This window comes from Vigna umbellata, chromosome 5 (genome assembly GCF_029865625.1).
Source record: "Vigna umbellata cultivar VRB3 chromosome 5, Vumbellata_1.0, whole genome shotgun sequence".
Lineage (NCBI taxonomy): Eukaryota > Viridiplantae > Streptophyta > Magnoliopsida > Fabales > Fabaceae > Vigna > Vigna umbellata.
In genome coordinates this window covers 65,010,833-65,023,594 of record NC_142169.1, presented here as the reverse complement: position 1 = coordinate 65,023,594, position 12,762 = coordinate 65,010,833, and the positions used below count along the sequence as shown (strand labels likewise).

The 12,762-nt window shown below is 28.9% G+C and overlaps 2 pseudogenes; both read right to left on the bottom strand.

Moving 5' to 3' along the window:
* Positions 1–4,836: 4,836 nt before the first annotated feature.
* Positions 4,837–6,271, bottom strand: LOC124834161 (putative F-box protein At4g22030 pseudogene; annotated as a pseudogene).
* Positions 6,272–8,461: 2,190 nt separating this feature from the next.
* On the bottom strand, positions 8,462–10,045 carry LOC124834160 (putative F-box protein At4g22030 pseudogene; annotated as a pseudogene).
* Between the last annotated feature and the right edge of the window lie 2,717 nt (positions 10,046–12,762).

Below are 12,762 nucleotides of genomic sequence, written 5' to 3'. Positions count from 1 at the left end.
TATATACGTTTTATAAAACAATGTCATGTCATAACATGTACTTGACGAATTAATGATTACATTTTGAAATATTATTGTACCAAAAAATGTTATTTATACATTGAAGTGACAAACATTCTTTTTGAGACTTGTTTTTATCATATTTGTCTTAATATTTTATATTTATTTTTTGTATATAACTGAATCAATATATAAGTTTATATATAATAGAACAAATATTTTATATATTTTTTTAAAAATATTTTAATAAAAATTATTTTTTTTGAAAAAATTTAAAACAATAGATAGCGCTTATTTAAATGAGCACTATCTATTGTCATACACCAATAGATAGCGCTTATTTAAAAAAGCGCTATCTATTGGTGTCTGACAATAGATAGCGCTTATTTAAATAAGCGCTATCTATTGTCAGACACCAATAGATAGCGCTTCTAGAAAAAGCGCTATCTATTAATAGATAGCGCAGACATAGATAGCGCTTAAAAAGCGCTATCTATGATAAAAAAAAGCGCTATCTATACACTTTTTTGTAGTAGTGTAAGTATGTCGTCAAATATTACTCCTTATGCTATAAAATGCATGAATCACATGGAAAAATAAAAAAATGCTATTTATTATTTCAAAATTTTCAATTGCTTTTTTAAGAGAATAATGGTATCACGACTACGTTTTACATAAATCACAAGGTTAAAATAGTCATAAAAGTTCGTAGAAAATTAAATCACAAAAGTTCTCACGAATTCAAAAATTAAATTACACATCTTTCCTTTTTCAGATATAATATTGTATTTCTTATTACAGGAGTTTCTTTCGGTTTCCTAGATCTTAAAGTAATCCACGGTTTTTTCTAAGATAATATGTACGTTTATGGTAAACTGTCATACTGATAAAAAAAATATGTTAAAACTTCATGGAAAAATCACACATCAGATCATATCTCTGGTTTCAGAAAACAGAAGAGACAGAAAATCAACGGAGTAGTCTATTTTTTGAATAAAAAATGTAACGGAAAAAATTAACAAAGGTGAAAGTTGGATTTTCGGGTTTAGGTTGGAAGCATTGATTATATTTAATAAAGTAATAGTGCTCTAATAATATACAGTAAGACAGCTAAATAAATAAAAAAACACACACACAAATAAGAAATTATCTAAATTTTTGTTAGCTATGCTAAAAGCATTATTTTATTTTCATTAATATAGTTTGAATCTCAAAAACATGTTTTGTATTTTTTTTTAACAGTTTTTATTTGTTTAATTTAATTTGAAGCGATCTAAAATGATTTGATTATTAGTTGGCCCAAGACTGGGTCAGAAAAAAATCATTTGTTTATAATATAAAGTCAGACCGGCACAAGTCATTCGACAGTTTTAACTATGCATGATATTTCCTTTTATATATTTTTTTCAATAGCAGGCTTTTTTAATATAATTACACAAATGAATGAAAATAATTTATTTTATTTAGTTTTTGAAAAAAATATTACTAATATATCAAATTATTGACCTTCTTTATTAATGACACTTACAATTATTTTATCATTATTAATTAATATAAAAGAGATGCGACCATTTCTCCTAAAAACGTGTCTTGTAATAAGGACAAGAGGAACTCGGGTATAAAGTACTCGTTGATAGTTTTTTTCGTAATATTTTTTAAATATAAATTCAAATTATAAAACAGAAATTTATAAAATTTTAAAAATATTCAAATAAAAATTGAATATGTATTCACAGATTAAAAATACCATAATATTTTTATCTAATCCATTAATAATTAAATAATAAAAATATTATATTTATTACTCAATATCCCTTAAAATTATCAATTTAATATCAACTTCGAAATTTACTTTGATGTATCCACTAAGTAAATTTTCCATACTCATTTATCGCTGACTGATATTTTGAAATATATATGCTTGAAATTGTGCTCTAGTCAACATTTTGAAATGCTTCTACACCACATGTCACTCTACGTTAACATAAAAAAGATATAAGAATTTGCATGCTGACCTCTAAGGCATAGAAAAATATACAGCCAACCCATGAAGAATAACCACCAACCAAGATCAAGTTCTTTATTTTAAAACGTTTCTCATAATTATTTTTACCAAAAATAACTCAATCAATCGAATTAATATGGACAACAAATATTTCTAAAATGAATTCAATTAAAATATATACAATGATAATAAATATTTTTGTATTTCGTTAAAGCATACCATTTTGTTAGTTTTTTTTGTTGTAACTTTTACTTTTAAAAACGTTTAAAAATATTTTGGGCTAATATCACAAATTTTTCATCTAGGTAGGATTTATTAACAATATTTATAATTAACTATTGTCATGATTAGGAATGAGAACACAATATTTATAATTAATTATTGTCATGATTAGGAATGACAACATATTGGAGGGGCGGGTTTGACTATCTCATACTCATCTATAAAAAAAATAATTCCTCTTTATTTTTATACTTAAATTTAACCGGTATACAATTTTTGTCTCTTTTCTAACTTTTACTATAAATTATTGATACACACTTGTATCCGTACCCATAGTCATACGAGTTTCTTTACTGTTTTAAAATTAATTAATTAATTTTTTATAATACTATAAAAAACTTTTAAAAAATATATAACTATTATAAAAAATTTAATATCAAAAGAACATATTATCATTTAATGAATATCAAATATTTAGAAAGAAATTATAATAGTATACATTTTAAATTAGAAAACATATTTTAAATGTCTATTTACAATAACAACAACATTTATTTAATTTGTAAACATTAATAAAACAAAGTTGATAAAATTTAAAAATATTTTTTTAAAATATAGAAAGAAAATATATATTCAAATTTAAAAATATTTTAGATATCTATCTCATACTTACAATTATAATGAAATATCCTTTTTTATTCACCAATAAAAATTATAATACACTACTTAAATGAAACTACACCAAACAAAAAGTTAAACTGATAATAAATGAAATATAGCATAGGTATTTCATTTTTTTTAATTTCAATATACCTTGCATGGTGATAAAAAAGATTTATGACAATAACATTAAATTATTATACTATAGTCAAAAATTGTTTTGATATAATTCTAGTGATAAATTACACTTATGATAATAAGTTAGAAAATAAAAATAATTATATATAAAAATATAAAATAATGTTTAACATGATAAAAATAGGCAACAAACAATAATATTAAAAAGAAGTAAAAAAATTAAATGTATGTTAGAAATAAATTTGATACACCATTGTGTAATTAAAGTTTATGATAAGATGAAAATATTTTAGAGATTTAAGAAAATTTTTCAAAATATGAAATTGGTCAAACTATTGAAAGATAATGAAAATAGTTTTAAGAAAATGAAAATAGTTATTTAAATAAAAAATTTAAGCATAAAAAAATAAATGAGATAGTTGTTTTAAATTACCTCATAAATAAAAGGTTTATACTATTACTTAAATTGGGAGTTAAACATTATCATGTAAAAGAATAAACAATAAAAAAAATATTGAAAAGAAATAAAAATATTTAAATATGAGACGTAAACTATATTTAGTTTACCTACCTCATTTCAACATAAGTGCATAAAAGTTACAATCAAATAAAAAATATTTTGAAAATGTGAATTAATTTTATACTAGGCCCAACAATTAGAGAAAAAAAACTTGTGTAACTAAAAGAAAAAAAAGTTATAAAACTAAAAACTAAAAATTATATATATATATATATATATATATATATATATATATAATTATTCAATAATTATAATTATTTTAATAATTTAAACGGAAATGAATGTTAAGATAAATATAGAAACGAGACATATATTCAATTTAAAATATTAAATATTACTCATTCGTATTTAATTATTTTAAAGATTTTTCATCAAAATTGGAATATATTTGGACAATACTCCTAAAGGCGAGTCTATTTATCATCGTGATCATGATTGTTTTCTTGGCCAATACGATAATAGTGTTGAATATTTACTAATTTTATTTATGATTAAATTTTATAGAAAAAACTACTGATAGCTTTTAATACATTTTTTTTTCTTTTAAATACTTTCATCTTTAGAAAACTGGAAAATAAAATCTCTTAAGAGATTGAAGTATTTCATTCTCAGATTTTTTATAATGGTTGATAGAAGTTTTTTATATTTATTATATTCAGATGTTCTTTAGATAAACTTTTGTTAGATTTAAGTGACCATAAAATTTTAAATTTATGACATTATAGAACTTTAATTAAGCCTTGTTTGGATAAAGTAAAAACACATTTTCTGAAAAAAAAAATGGCATTTTACATAAATTAATTTATATACCCAAATTCGATAAAAGAAATCCATAATTAATTATGATTTAAAAAATATAAATTAACCTTAATTTATGAAAAAAAATATTTATATTTTTTGCTTGTTAATATTTTGAAACAATTCATCCAAACAAGATCTAATGCTTTCCCGTTTAAGAAATATAAATTAACAAAAGAAAAAAGTGACGAACATATTAGATTATGACTCAAATATAAAAACATGCTTAAAACTACACATTTTGCATACACAACTTTGACTATTACCTGTATAATTTCAAGTGTTACTTATTTCTTTAAAATACTATGTTTTTTACGTTCTGAGATGGTCTCCCACTAGTAAACTGAAAAGTCTACACACGGTGGTTGTCGATTAGGTAAAAGATGACAAGGGAGTTGTAATAACTTGACGAGAAAATTGCCACACATTTTTTTCATTGTTTTGATGAGTCAGAGCAGATTAATAATTTTTTGCTTGCGTGTCCGCAAAAACATCAAGAATATATTACAAGATTTGATAGAAAAATAAAAAAAATAAATTACATGAAAAAACTAACTAAAATTGAATAAAAAATGGATTAATTGTTAGCTAATTATGTTACAAGATAAACCATTAGAAGAGTTTGCTAGCGAATTCATCGGTTGTTGTCCCCTCTACTCGAGAATAAGCAGATTTTCTAGCAAGATCTCTGAGTTGTGACAAACTCCTTCCCAATTTCAAAGCCAGCTTCATTTCAAACAATTCTCCATTCTCTCTTTGCTCCTCATCTTCCTCCATCGTGTCTTGGATCGAGTTCTCTAACTGTTTGAAGAATCCACCACAGTTTCGATACATTTCGGACACCATCCCCACTTGACCTCCATGCTCAAAAGCATTAACAGTTGTTGCTAATGCCCCTCCTATAACTGCCACTATAGCTCCCCATGACGAACCTTCCGTCACGCATGCTGATCCCACAGCGGCAATGCCGGTGAGTAAAGGCCCTGCAATGGCCAAACTCTTGTTTACCTTCAACACCAAGTTTCCCAACCTCTCGTAGTCCTTCATGTCCTTTTCTTTCACCACTTCCAGAACATTCCTAAGCTCCATTTCCAACCCCTTATTCCACCCATTATTATTCTTCCCTTCTTGTTTTTCTTCCTGGTATTTTGAGCTGTTCATTCCTTTTGGCGCCGAAGGCCACCACACTGCTGGCTCAAACTTCTTAGGGAATTTTTCAAGCATGGCTCCTAACAAAGGAAGTGGGTACGCTTTGTCCAGGGCCAAAACTCTCTCCATCGCGTCTTTCACGTCTTCCTCGGTAGGGTTTCCAATGGCTATCGTTGTCTCGATGTGGGACTGGAGCTGCTTGAACAACCTCGTGGCATTTCTTTGCTCCTCTGCAAGCTGTGAGGGCTGTATTTTGTTCATGACAACCAACATTCCCGTGGAGGCGGAGAACAAGAGCATGGAGGATAGTTTGAGAGCTAACAGCGGCGCCCCACCGCCGCCGATGGAGGCGGCAAGGCCGACCATAGCGGAGGCGGAGAGTGTGAGCATGTTGACGGAGTTCAAGAGAAGGGTGTTCCAGTTGTCACGTTGGTCGCCTATGTTGTGATGCATCTGCACTCTGTCAGCCACAGCTTCGAGAATTGCGTAGAGTTGAACAATGGTGGCTTTTGAGGGTGTGGAGGTGGTGGTGGAGTTGTTGCCTGAATTGTCTTGGAGTACTGGGATTGTGTGGGAGAAACCGTTTAACTCTTGGAACAGTTTTCTACTTGGTTTTAGGTTTGGTGTGTCAGAAAGAGGTATATGAAGTTGTTTTGGGAGGTGGAGAGAGGATTTTACTGTTGATGGTGATGTTGAGCAAAGGGAATTAGAAAGCAAAGATGAAATTTTTAAGGAAGACATAGTGGTCTAGGTCTGATGTTGCGGATTTGATTTGATTTGATGTTGTAGGTGGCGAAGGGTTGCAATATATAGGGGGTATGTGTGAACGGGATAGCATGAAAAGAAAGGGTCAGACATGGAAACTGTTGACTGGATGATATGGGGTTTGACTTTTTGCTGTGATTTTGGATCTATGTTTGTTCAAACTAGAACGTCTCCTACTCGGATTGCCTCGGTTAGTAGTTGTTCTGCAATGAAATCGAGAGTTGAACGTCGTATTTATTAATTATAAAACAACTTGTTTGTTCTCCAAGGTTATTTTATGTCACACCTGACGATAAAAGTGTCAACTACATCTAAGTTTGAGTTTGGTAGCCTCTCTGAATGCACAACGAAGTTTGACAAGTTTATACACACCAGAGACAAGGGAAAAACTGACATAACATGTGATGGAGATACGCGGATGAAAAAGCCAGTCTGTAATTTTATTTTATTTTTCACCAAAAAAATACGAATTATATTATTTTAAAATTTAATTTATATTTATATTATTAAAGTGAGTTATAAAGTAGGTGCGTATTTTTCTTTGAGTAAAACTATTATTTTTCAATGATCTTGTATATGCTTTCACATATTAAAATCGATGACGATGTAGTGACGTCTTATTTTACTTTTAAATGTTTTATGTATTTATTCTTTTTATGGTCAACTTCGTATTTATTAGAAATTGGAATAAAATCTATGAACACGAAGGATATTGCACAAATAAATAAACGGCACATATATAAAAGGTGTATAGAGGGACTCACGAGTTCACCTACCAGCGTATCTGACAGAGAAGTGTAATGTCTAACGTTGGTACAGAATTTCTTAAAGAGGGTTTTAATTAATTTATTTTGAAAAAATCGCCAGCTTCTAATTTCAAGTATCTTGTTTTCTTGGGGATGAAAAATAGACATGCAGCTAACTCATATTTATTATCATATTAAAGGAGGAACTGGGGATTAAAAAACTATTGTATAGAAGTCATCAAAATTATCTGCTTAAATGTAGACCCTACCAAATCACTTTTTTATAATATATATGTTTCGTTTTAGAGATTTAAATTAAAGTTATAATTTTAGCCTAGCTTAATTAGGTATTTCATTTTGCAAACACGTTTGGAATAGCTTAAGGTATTAATTTCGGGTTTTTGTGGGGGGAAAACGTTAAATTGAGAATTATTAATAATTTAATATTATTCGAGAAATTTCTTACATTTACATAATTTCTTTTAATAAGATGATTTTATGTATTTGAACATTTGTAGATTATGATTATTTTTCAACAAATCTTTCTCAAATTATCCTCCAATTTCCCAATAACTTTTTCTCTCTCAAAGCTTGATATTCATACCATTCTTTTGTATTTGCTACGGATATACCACTGATTATTTTAAAATCACATTTTGACACACAATCAAATTAAATTAGTTTAAACTGTAATATTGATTTTAGCAATATTTTCTAATGAGACAACGTGCACAAGTATCCCCTCTGGCAAACTATAACCAAATTTTCTTTCTTTTGTTAATTTTTCTTACCCAGTGAATCTTATCACTGCAGTTTGCAAATTATAAATAGCTTTCGATATATATGTAAATATACAGGATTTGGGAAGGTCTATTTGAAAGAAAATTCTATAGCTCGTTGTGTTTAAAATTTTGTCAGACTAACGGTAATAACAATATATATGATCAGTTTCTGGGTATCAGAAAAAAAAAACATGATAGGACAGGTCAGATAAATTACATTAACTGGAATTGTTCATTTAACTTTTTAAGTATTAATATAGTTTCGGTTAATTAATATTTTTTAACCTCAATATCAATAAAATAAATTGTGTAACGAAAAACACATCATTGTATTGATATGATATAAATTATCAAATCACTTATTATGTATTTCATATACACACATATCTGTCAAACGTATATAATCAATATCGAAGAACGAGACAATAAAATGGGACAACAAAACGTTTATAATATATTGAAATAAGAAACTGTCAAGAAGACGTTTTCCAAGTTCAATAAGTTGGTTCTGTTGGCAACGTTAGGTTTCTGTTTATATTTGATTCAAAACTTGAATAGTCAATGATTTACTATATATTGAAATAAAAAAACTGTTGCACCATCTATATAATAATACATGACTGTCATAGGCACGCCTGGCCTATTAAACGAGTCTTGATTATCTTACACTGATTTTAAATTTGTAAACAATAAATTCCCTTCCTTTCGGCTTTGTGATCTAATATCCTACAAGGATGTTGAAGGAGAATGCAAAAAACATTATTAAAAGTAATGTGAACTAATCATCATTCCATGTACATGTATCCACACCTTAAATCTTTTACCAAAAGAATTACACTTTCATCTAACTATATTCTCTCACTTTTGCATGTTAGATGACTACACAATATACATGCACTATTTACATTTCAAAAATGAAGAAATGGTATGTAAAATTAAAAAATGTTTCATCTTAGAAAAGTTTGCTGGCGAATTCATCAATCTCCCTTCCTTCTATGCGATATGCAGCAGATTTTGAAGCAAGTTCTCTCAGCTGTGACACACTTCTTCCCAATTGCAAGGCCATCTTCAATTCAAATAGCTCCCCGTTTTCTCTTTTCTCCAAGTCTTTCTCTTCAATCGTGGATTCAATTGTCTCTTCCAACAGCTGGAAAAATCCACCACAGTTTCTGTACATTTCAAACACCATTCCAACTTGGCCTCCATGCTCAAGAGCATTCACCACTGAAGCCAAGGCCCCTGCTACCACAGGAACTAATCCGTCTCCTGAAAACACACACCCTAATGCAGCAATTCCTGTGAGCAAAGGTGCTGAAATAGCTAAACCCTTGTTTATCTTCAGTGCAATGTTCCCCAACCTCTCGTAATCTTCCATGTCTTTTCTCTTCACCACTTCAATAACCTCCCTCATTTCCTCTTCCAACTCCATACTCCATCCATTATCGCTCTTAACTTTCGTCTGTGCATTCTCATTGTTCAATCTACTTTCTGGCCACCATCTAGCACCTTCAAACTTTTCAGGAAACTTTTCAAGCATTGCTCCTCCTAACAAAGGCATTGGATAAGCTTTGTCCAACGCCAAAACCCTCTCCATAGCACCCCTCACATCACTTTCACTGGGATTTCCAACAGCGATTGTGGTTTGGATCTGTGCCTGAAGCTGCTTAAAAAGCCTTGCAGCATTTCTTTGTTCCTCGGCAAGTTGAGAGGGTTGGATTTTGTTGGTAGCAAGTAGCATCCCAGTGGCTGCAGAAAACAAAAGAGCAGATGATAGTTTAAGAGCCAAAAGTGGTGCCCCTTCACCAGTAGCCGTGCCTGCAACACCGGCCATGGTTGAGGCAGTGAGCGTTAGCATGTTGATGGAGTTTAACAAGAGGGTGTTCCAATTGTTACGTTGTTCTCCAACGTTGGTATGCATTTCAATTCTGTCAACCACAGCCTCCAAGATTGCGTAGAGTTGAATAATGGCCTCGGAATTTGTAGTGTTGTATAGATCACCATCGTGCAGTATTTTGTTGGTATGATTCTTTTCCACAAAAGAGGATTTATAATTGTCTGTGACTCTGAATTTTCCCAGTTCCTCAACCATGGTTCTGGTAGATGATGGTAGCACTTTGGGAACTGAAGAGGATACTGGAGGTAGTTTAGGGAGATTGATAGAAGAATTGATTCTCTTGAAAGATGAAGAAGATGGAGAAGAATGTAAAGGGTAATTATTAAGTATGGAAAGCCGTAAGGAAGACATGTTGTATAGGTGAGATTGCAAGATTTTGCGTTTGGTTTGCGAAGGTTAGGTAGCTGGCATACGTATATATAGTAGGCTGGAAGAGAAGAGAGACATGGAAAAAAAATTAAGGTGGTGATTGGGTCCACTAAAACATGTTTGCTTATGTCAGGTTGACCACTTCCTGTTCAAAATATTGTAGCTAACGTTGTTCCCTTTATACCCTTTATACTGATTTTGTATCGTCTAAATGTATATATACCAGAGGCTTGCATGAACAATGATATTTTAATCCAATTCAATTTGCTATGTTTACTATTTGTGTTTTAGGTAGTAGTTGAGCTAGTTTCCTCTTTTCCTTAAATACTTAAAATGCTTTTCCTTTTTTATCTTCAACCCTGTTTCATTCGACTTTAATATTGCAAAAGCTTTAAATACTTTATACTTTAAAAAGTAAATTCACACCAGCATAAAATAATATCTATTATTGGAGATTTCATGTTAATTAAAAATGTAATTGACTTATAATATATAAAGGTATAAACTCTTACTTTATTTAAACTAATTTAATAATGTTAAGTTAAACTTAAATTCTATTATTTTAATATTTATGAAAGTCATAATTTTCTTTTCATCAATGAATTATACAAACGATCGACCTCTAACATGAAAATGAATAAATTTTTTAAACTTTTACTTATTAAAGTTATTCTTTCTATTTGAAAGTATATTTTCTCATTTTATACACAAATTTTAGTCTTTTAACTTTTATGTTAATTGAATATATTTTTTTTTTCAAATTTTAATGGTAAACTATTTAGTAATTTATGATATAAAATTATGTTAATATAATTTTTAATATAATTTATTGAGTTTTATAATAAAATAAAAAGTAGTGAAATTTTTGGCATAATTTATTGGGTTTTATAAGATGTAATTGAGTTTAAAATTTGAGAAAATAAAATTGTCAATGTAATTTGTACATGTATAAAATATAACATTATATTTCAGTTAAAAGAACAACTTCTAGTTTAAAAAATATAGCAAAAGGATGGGAATGTGGGATTCCTTTATCAAAAAAATGTTTCATCAACTTTAGTAAATCAAAATATTGTGTTCTGGTAATATTTTTCATCTTAAGTGAACTTAATTTCCGTCTTTCAAAAACATTACGGTTTTACTCTCATAATCTTTTAAAATTCAAAGCAGTTGTTACATTTGGCGAATGTGGATATTATATAGGTACGATGTGCCTAGTCTAAATACGCGTAACATCGTTATAAAAGCTGTTTGAAAAATATGCAGTCTGAAATTAAAAATAAAAAGTGAGGGTACATTAAAAAACAGAAATAATATTTCCTTGTATCTTAAATTCAACAGTGATATGTCGTCATGCTAAGAATTTGAAGAAATACTGATCCCTTTTTACCTGGTCCATTAATAAACTTATGAATAGTTGAGTTTGAACAAAGAACAAAGAATACGTGATTTTGACATCCTCTTCCCCAAGAAAACAAAATCTTAAAAAGGTCAAATCGCTGCAAATTTATTCTTAATTTCTTCTTGAAAAGTAAATTGGACAAATTCTTCGGCCGTATGGTTTTGACACCCAATTTTCGCCAATATTTTATCCTTATTATGAAAAAATAATAATTTATCAGCGGCTAAATTGTAATTTATTTTTTATTTTCTTGCAAATATATTTAATTTTAGCATTATAAGTGGATTGAGTATCATTTTTTAACAAATCATTATTATTATATTTTTAATACCAACATTTATTTAAAATAAGTCGAATCCTAGAGGTGAGTTTATTTATTGCTTCGTTCTTCGTAGGAGAAAATAGTGCTCACTGCTTTCTTCATCCTTTGAATATGTAAGTCCTTGGACTGTTTCCGTACTGTCTTTTTACTGGCTGTGATCAAATTTATTAGTAGTCAAAATATAATTATTTTTTTGTGGCTGTGATCAAATTGATTAACAGTCAAGTTAATCTAGGTCAGAGAGAAAAACAGATATTTGAAAATATAATTACTTTGGCTGTAATAAAATTGATTAATAATTAAGTTAATGTTGGTCTTGGAGGTGACTTCTGAATTCAAAATGCATTTGAGATCAAATTCAAACGTAAAAATATTATTAAACATTAGATATATTGAATCTAATTAAGGATCATGCCAACAGATTTGTACTCAGTTTTGGTCTTGGTGCTAGTATGACAACAAATGTTCATGCTGTCTACTCATTTATTCAAGGACTAATAAATGCTACGAAAAACATTTCTTTTTATTCTCAATGATCTTTTTATTTAGTCTTATAACCTCTTTGTTATATTTCTTTATATACTTCATCCTCGTCCTTTTTTTTATTTAGTCTTTCTGTTAAGTTGTCCATTTTAATAAAGGTTAAACATTATGATTGACCAAAAAAACAGTTGTAATTAATTGACATAAAACATTAAATATTAATGCTCACAAATCCCTCCAAGTTGACAACAAAAAATGGCAAATTGAAATCTAAGGGGGGGAAATTACACAAATGGCAAAAAAATTAAAATTACGCCCAGAAGCCCAAATAAAATTTAAATTATCATCCTAGCAAAAATTAGGACCGAGAAAAAAAACTGTATTTGACCGAACTAAAAACAATTCTAAATAAATTTGAACATATATTTAGTTAGATTGAATAAGTAGGTAATGTTGAATAAATAAAATTGATTAAAATGAATAATGTGGTTGAGTTTGGATAGTGAA